The sequence below is a fragment of the Amborella trichopoda genome, chromosome 6 (assembly GCF_054954075.1).
Source record: "Amborella trichopoda isolate Santa Cruz 75 chromosome 6, AtrichopodaSantaCruz75HAP2 v2.0, whole genome shotgun sequence".
In the NCBI taxonomy this organism is placed as follows: domain Eukaryota; kingdom Viridiplantae; phylum Streptophyta; class Magnoliopsida; order Amborellales; family Amborellaceae; genus Amborella; species Amborella trichopoda.
Window position 1 is genome coordinate 40502746 of NC_142341.1, and position 6000 is coordinate 40508745.

Consider the following 6000-nt stretch of genomic DNA (forward strand, 5'->3'; position numbering starts at 1 on the left):
ACGTACTCACAAGCTCAAGCTTGGAATCAAAATTTCTATTCAATCTTCTTAAAAATCAACTAAAGGTCGAGGTTCTTTGTGGGGGTCGACGTGTTTTTTTATAAAGAGGCAGTGCTTATTTATATAGAGTTGCATCCAAACATGGGTGGATTGATCAAAATTAGACTTAATTGCTGAAAATTAGACTTAATTACTGAAAATTAAGATTTAAATGAATTAAAAGAAATTCTAAAAATGGGTGCAAAATGATTGTTTGCCCCTGCCTAACAATGTGTAGAATTTCAGAACAGTTCATGTGGCTGCCCGAGAACTTGCATGATCTTTCATGGATGAACCGGAGTTGTTATGATGCCTGTTTGATTGAAAGATTATTGTTTTCTTGTAGGGCTAGACATGGCGATTGTTTTGATACCAACTTCGTGCCATCAATCATGTTTTTGAGTCCTGATCACGAGACTTGAAATTTATTTGAATCTTGAAAACTTCGGATCGATAGTGCGGCCTTTCTTTAATGTTTTGCTGTGATTTCTTCATTTTAGCTCACTGAGCATGTCATTATGATTGTGTGGCAACAATCGAAACGTGATTTGGAGCCTGAACGAAGATTTTACAACTTTTGAGTTTTTGCCAGAATCTGAAATCTGGCGATAGGAATTTCAACAACTTCATCGGCTTCGTGCATGAAATTTGACCGTACATCATGTACATCATTAGGTCCAATGATATTCCTAAACCTTATGCACAAAATATAACTGGTTTTACGTCGATCCGTTGTGTGAGCGTCGTGATTTGGTTCATCATGCGAGGCATGTCGATGCTGAATTTTCTGCAACTTCTTCACGGATCGACAACTTCTCTCTAGCTTTTCTTCCTGCTCGGATACCGTCTCGAGGCATGTCACATATGAAATTGTTTGTCTTGATGAGAAAAATGCTCTCACCAAATTTATGAGCGATCCGACTTGGAATGAGTGATTTATGGGCTCCGAAAGTGATTGGCCATGACTGTAAAAACAACTACCTTGAGTGGTGTTTTGGTGCAGTGAGGCCATATGGGAATAGTGTGCAGCCTCTCCTGTTTCAATGATTTTGTCATATCTTTTTTCTAGAGTATCTGATGTAGTCGAAACTTGGTCCATAGTGATTTGAGACACCGAAAATGTAACTTCAGTTGTAGGGTCCGTTTCAGTGTGCTAGAGGCCAATTTTTCGAAAACTGTTTCTTTGTGTTCATTGCCTTAGACAAGTCTGCTTGTGATGAAACTTAGCAGGTGATCTTTTGAAGTGCTGATGATGATCATTGAGCAATTCTGGGGCCATTATGAGACTTTCGAGAATTTTCCATTGTTTTGTAGGCTTTATTGACCTGCTTCCTACCAGGGACGAAGGTGATGAAAAATAAGTTCAAACAATGATCGACGCTAAGTGTTGGAAACCTCAGCTAGCACTAATCCAGTGTCTCAGCAACTTTTGGGAGTAAACCACTAAGCCCTTGATAACTGCTGGTTCTTCTTACGAAATTCTTGATGGGAAGAAGTTTATGAGAGAGGGAGAAATCGGCACTTGTGATTTCACAGGCGAGGTTTTACCAAGGGGTGAGCCCATTTGGCTAACCCAACCAGTATGCGAACTAGAGTGGCCCCTCAATGTCACTTTCATTACTGACCCCATTTGTTTCGAAGTACGCGAGGGCAATGACGGCAACATCAGTACTGAAGGAGGGATGACATTTCTTCATTGCATGCGTAGGAACATAGCTTCCGGGGAGAACTTGCCTACCTTAGGGAAACAAAAGGTATAAGTAAATGGATTACTAATGTGGTCAGCAAAAGGCCTCCGGATTCAGGGGGAGCGCTAATACCTGAAGGGATACTCTTCCTGAACTATCAAGGTATTGGCGTTGTACAAAAGCACTCTTGAACGTGCTTCACTATTAGCTGCGGTCCAGTGTTCGAGTAGCTACTATGAGCATTTCTCCAATACAGTAAAGGTATTAATGGAGACATGAAGCCATGTTAGCAATACCTGGCTTCTTGGTCATGAGGAAGCATGAATCTCTTGATTAGATCTTCATTTTATTTGAGGTCTCTCGATGATCGCGGCTATGTATGACGATGCCCCCCAACTCGGTCATCTTCAGTGGCGCTAACTTAGGGGATGAAGAGCCGCCTGCTAATCTTAAAAAGATCATCGAGGCCTACCAGTCGATTTCCATCCGGTCTAGCAACGGCAGGGTCACCTTCACGGAATGGGTGAAATTATTTTGTGGGGATTATCCCGAGGGTGGTCAGGGCACTCCGAAGGGGAAAGGGAAGGCCGTTGCAAAGGAGACGCTTCCTGTATATCAACCTGAGACTGGCGATGACCGTGTCTTCTTGGCAGTTTATTTGGCCTTATTTTTGTGCAAATTCTTACTCCTTCGCTGGGGGATGACATTCTTCCAAGCGTACTATATGTGGCATGCGATATGGTCAAAGGGCATGAGTATGCCCTTGCTGCTAGTCTTGTGTAACATTTACCATGGCTTAGGGGCCATCTCCTGTGGAAAGGCCTACAGGGGAAAAGTGGGAGGGAATGGCATTGTAGGAGGAGAGGCATTTCTCGAGGATTTTAAAGCTCCATTCCCCGTCAATTAAGTGTATGGGTGGCTAGGGGTCTATTTCCCGGACACCTATGTCTGCTTAGGAGATAAACTGTGACCCTTCTTGATGAGGATTGCCAACCAGAGGGCAATCTTTCATACCCCAAGGGAAGCTCGGGGTTTATTTGGGAATGACTCTTTGAACATGAAGCGAGTCCCCTTCTTGGTCGGGAGCTTCACCGACTGTGCTTTCATTGATAAGTTAGGGAAGGAGCTAGATGGTGCTCCAACCACCATTAAGGAACTTATGTTCATCCTAAGCATCAAAGGGGGCGTTCTACCTTATTGGACTCCACACAGTGCTATGTTAGAGGGGTATTTACCCCACCACTTTGCCCGTCAGCAAGGGCTTGATCAAGGTTGCCCCTTCTTGGTGTTTTTCGAAAAGCGCCGAAACAAGGTGAAAAAGGGGAAGACACAAGAGTTTGAAACTTTCCACTAGTGCTGGCTGCCAGAGCATAAACAGACCACTTGGTCTATGTGTCTAAAGATGACAGAAACCAGCATATATGTATTAACTCACTTTGGCAGGAGGGTTCGAACGACCAAGGCCTATGTAAACTAGTGGAGAATCGATAAAGATCACCCTTGGAAAGGGAAAAACGGTAACTTGTGTCAGGATACCAAGCAAAGGAGATTGGCAAATGCTCCAACTTCTGATGCGACATTTGTCTTAGATTATCCCTCTAACTGGTGAGCTTTAGGGCTTTCGCATGAGATAGCAGCTGATGAGGTCTCGTCAGAATTTCTTGCAATGAAGATGATGACTGGGAGTGTCTTCAATAATCTTAGTTCCATCTTCGAATGGGATGAGGGGCGGCAAGTCCCTGGTTATGAAAAGCATCCCCCACAGGACTTGAAGGCCCTAGTCGCGAGTGGTCCCCACAGTAATTGAGTGCAGAAATATTATCAAAGCATGTAGCTTTGATGGGACTTAAAAATATTTAAGTCAGGAATTCCCAAATGGGATATTTTTCTTTGATGTCTTGGTCATGAGACGAAAACCTGCATTAGTGTGAAAAACCCATGACAGGACTTCATATATTTTTTTGTTATGAGATGTATAATCGCACTAGAGTGAAAAGCCTCATAACAAGGATATGCTCATTAAGTAGTATTATATCATTATATCTAGCCCTCATGGCCATGTGGGAGATGTTGGTACGTATGGGTGGCAATGGGGCCCTCATACTTGCCATTTTTTCTTTCTTTAATCTTTATCATAAATATTATGTTTATCACTAAATAAAGGCCCTTCTTAGAGAGATAAAGTGTCGTTATTTAACGGGCAGAAAATAACCACCCACATCCCAGGATTACAGGGCCACGTTTCTTGGAGTTTTAAGGAGAAAGCCGAACGTTGGAGAACAACCTGCTCCATCCTCTATAACTAAGCATTTTATGGCCATGGAGATGTAACACACAAAGAGTTATTATTGTTCTGGGAAACCCTTCACTCTATGATCCTTAGTCTCATTCCTCAGTCTCACGACGTTGCCAGTAATCCTGGGAGAGGGTTCCATCTCTTGCCTAATAATTCAACAAAATATACAACTCATATCCAGTAAGTCTTCTTATATATGAAAACGCACTTAAATAAACATTATCTAATACTAAATCCGATCCCAAAGCAGTCTTTCTTATTTTGAACCAAGCAATTTATTTCCTAATCCTAATCATGCATATTTTTTTTTATCACATATTGATTTTTCTCTCATACAACACCTCAATACAAGCATAAGGCGTGCCTTGCGATGCTAAGAAGGTGGATTGCCAGAGATCCTCTATAATTCATCCATATAAACAAAAATGTATTATATTATGATTTTGATCAAGAAAGATCAAAACCCTAACATTCCTCAGCACCTAATATCAAAACACCTCAAAGAACTAAGTAGAAAATCTCAATTAGCTATCATGAGCTATTTGCCCTGGTCTATTTTGAAACCATGAATAGTTATTTGGATTTGGCCTGGCAGGCATGCAAAACAGAATCGTGTAACATATATTACCTTTCTTATAATAATATTGAAATCTCTCTCTGGCATTTCTATGGCGATGGATCGTCCGAACGGCCACTGAAAAGCCCCCAAATTGCCCCCGGATGGTGTCCATGGCTGAGGTCTTCTTTAAAGGGGACCAAATAGTCCTTTCTTCCATTGTGGGAATGGGTATTTTGGTCATTTTTTACAAATACGAAATTACATTTTAATTAAAGAAAAATGGATTTTTAGTAAATTTAGTAGCATCCACCCATGTTTTGGTAAGGCTTGGAAAAATTAAGAAATATTGGAATGAACTTCAATATTTGGCTTTATTCTTTAAGATGGAGAATATTTTTTGGAGAGAGAAATGCCCCTTGGAGTTCCAGCCCAACAAAGGGTCCACACCGAGCCATGCCAAGGTCTCGAGCCCACCTAGGTACCCAATTTATTTTCTCTCTCTTATTTTCTTCCTCTTATTCTTTCTCTTTCTCTCTCTTTATTTCTCTCTCTTCCCCTCTCGGGCCTATGGTTTAGACTGCGAGTCCAATTTGCTTTATCTTTCTTAACTCTCTCTCTTTCTCAATCTTTACTTTCTCTCCCCCGGTCTTCTCTCATTTTTCCTCTTTTTCATGAATGTTCTCTCTTACTCACTCTCTCTCACCCTCACGGGCCTGCAGTCTAGGTTGTGGGCCCAACCACTTCTCCCCTTCATATTATCTACAGATTCGGAGTACCTAACCGGATTACTTTAGATAATGGCTTGGAATTTCGCAGTTCTCATATAGATCGCATGACCGGGCAATTAGGCTTTGAATGGAAGTGTTCGCCCATGTATCATCCTCGTGCAAATGGTCAAGCTGAAGCTTTTAACAAGGCTATATGTTACACTCCGTTGTATCCAAAACAAAGAAGAATGACACGAAAAACTCCCTGAAACATTATGGGCTTATCGTATTATTGGGCACGGTCCCATTGGTACTACACCATATTCCCTTGGTATACGGAGGAGAGGCAGTACTACCATCGGAGATCTAATTATCTTCACTCCGACTGGCCATACATCGTGGGATGACGAAAGATGAGAGAATAGCGCTTCGCTATCAAGAGCTGAGTGCTTTGGATGAAAATAAGATGCAAGCACAACAAAAGTATGGAGATGTACCTAAATTGGATGTAAAGAGCTTTTGATAGGTCAATAAGGATACGATCTTTCTCTTGTGGTGAATTGGTCTTGGGAGTAAGGCGGCCTATCGTAAATCCATGGTCGACCCAAAAAATTTTTTGAGCCAAAATAGGAAGGGCCATCAAGAAAGCCTTCCCTAATGGGGCATATGTGCTAGCAAAAAGAGAAGAGGCTATGCCACCTATCAAGGGGT

The 6000-nt window shown here is 41.8% G+C and overlaps 1 non-coding gene across 1 annotated transcript in view; it reads left to right on the plus strand.

Annotated features, from left to right (window-relative positions):
• Window positions 1-5217, plus strand: part of LOC18429983 (serine carboxypeptidase-like 6) — a 49985-nt gene extending 44768 nt beyond the window's left edge. The window contains exon 11 of the transcript XR_016058576.1: window positions 4966-5217. This is a non-coding gene — a transcript (serine carboxypeptidase-like 6). The remainder of the gene's footprint in view (window positions 1-4965) is intronic.
• Window positions 5218-6000: the final 783 nt, after the last annotated feature.